This window comes from Diaphorina citri, unplaced genomic scaffold (genome assembly GCF_000475195.1).
Source record: "Diaphorina citri unplaced genomic scaffold, Diaci psyllid genome assembly version 1.1 scaffold84289, whole genome shotgun sequence".
In the NCBI taxonomy this organism is placed as follows: Eukaryota; Metazoa; Arthropoda; class Insecta; order Hemiptera; family Psyllidae; genus Diaphorina; species Diaphorina citri.
Window position 1 is genome coordinate 1 of NW_007461305.1, and position 2,028 is coordinate 2,028.

At 40.8% G+C, this 2,028-nt stretch overlaps 1 long non-coding RNA gene across 1 annotated transcript; it reads left to right on the forward strand.

The window, feature by feature from the left end:
• Nucleotides 1–29: 29 nt before the first annotated feature.
• LOC113473748 lies at nucleotides 30–1,051 on the forward strand. The gene is made up of 2 exons (XR_003395639.1): nucleotides 30–347; nucleotides 709–1,051. It is a non-coding gene; the product is annotated as an uncharacterized LOC113473748 (long non-coding RNA).
• The last annotated feature ends 977 nt before the right edge of the window (nucleotides 1,052–2,028 follow it).

Genomic DNA, 2,028 nt, shown 5'->3' on the forward strand with positions numbered 1-2,028 from the left:
TTTAACTTTGAATAGCGAGGGATATCATTTAAGCATGGCACTGGAGGCATGCTTGCAAAGCGGCCCTTGTGTTTAGCATTATTTAGTATTTACGACTATGTACATGATCCAATTTCAGGTATTATTTGAAAGGTCCCAAACAGGGTAAATCCGAAGTTTTCATCGATGGTTTACCCGGTCTGCCTGATAACGTTAAGAGAGACTCCAAAGGCAACTTCCTCGTCTCTCTGGTCTGCCCTGAATACACACCACAAATACTTCACATTATTGGACCTTTCCCTAACATCAGGAAATTCGTGGCAAGATTTTTGCATCTCCTTGTGAAGATTCCGTCTGTGAAACATGTGGTAAGATACACCAAGTGAAATACCTATATTATAAGATGAATCAATTGAAATAATATGTAGTAAGATGAATCAAGTGAAACATGTGGTAAGAGGAACCACGAAACTGGACGGTGTTCTGAGTGGGGTTGATCCGTGTACTGGGTTCTCTAAAATCCTTAACTCTTACGTGTCCAGAAATGACCTTGCCATCCGTGATGAATGCTCTGTCTGTCGATCACCCTTAAATAGGTAGCATGAATATTGGGGGTACCTTGAATGTAGCCATAGTTAGCTTACCTATATCAATGAACATGTTCTTTAGATATTTTTCCACATTATTATTCAAAATTTCTCACAGTCGTTTTTATTGCCATTTTCACAGGTGGGTCATTTCGAGTCAATCCTATTCCTGCAAGGTACTCGCTACACGCTACTAGTAATTAGTTCTCAAGGCGAGATAGTAGATGCTCTGCATAGTGTAGATGGAAGTCTCAAAGGATCCAGTGATGTGGAGGAATACAATGGCGCTTACTACTTTGGATCCCCAATCAGCAAACACTTAGCTCGAGTACCATTGGCCAAATAGGAGATCGGGAAAGGGCTTTTCTTCAGATATGTAATGTCTTAACTTGATCGATTGCAAATATTTCTACTTTCTACGGGTTACTTTTGTTCTCGTTTTGACCCAGCACGTAAATGGAAAGTATTGTGTTTCGTCTCACCCATCTGATGAGAGGCATACTACGATACAGACTACAGGAGTCTAATGTAGTAGTTGTTTGAAACACCCATCTTTTTATTATTGAAGCAACTGAAGCAACGTTGCGCGTGGTTGGTATTCAGATGGGGAACCATATGGGCAATGACGTGCTGCAAGCTTTTCCCCACCCCACTCAGGATCGGTGAGGCTTCTGACCTTAGTGTTGGCTAAAATTTTCATTTATAAGGTGATATTCACTGGAATGTAAGAAGTTTAACGGGATTTGTGGACGGTATATTTTGTAATTGTATATTTATGTACACATTTAGTTAGTTAATGTGTAAATAAAGAATGTGTTTTTGGCTAGTCCCTAGCATTAACATTTACACCAACTGGTTATAGTCGATTCCACAAACACGCTCGTGTTGACCTGATATGTTACGGATCAAAAATGGGCGCGTTCCAATATGTCTAGTTGCGGTCGTAGCTTGAGTTAGTTATTGTCGGACGTGTGTTTGAAGATATAAATGCTTTGTTTATGCTACGAGCGACTTGGCGCCTTAACTAGTTCTGGGGTAGGTTATAAATTTGGTAAACTTGTAACTCGGTTTGATTGTACCTGGGTAATGACTACCCTTTGTTAGCGGTACTTGTTAGGTGGCTTGGTGAATCGAGCTTTCGGTTGACTCAGGGAGTATATGTGTGATTGCTCGAGATCGTCTCGACAGAAGAGTTGTGTCTCTATACATAAGAAAATGTGGATAAGGTGCTACGTTTATAAAGATGAAAGATCATGAAACAAAGGAGAAACTGGTCGTGCTTTCTGTTCATACAAACAGAGAGTGGGTCGCTGTCACTCGTGTGTAGATAATGGTTGCTGTGTGGGTTGAATAGTAGTCAGGATTGCCTGACGATCCGAGCACAAGTGAAGTTGTGTCATCTTGGAAGACATCCCAAATGTGATGGCTGTACGTGTTAGGAGTGTAAAGTTGTGTTCTGTTG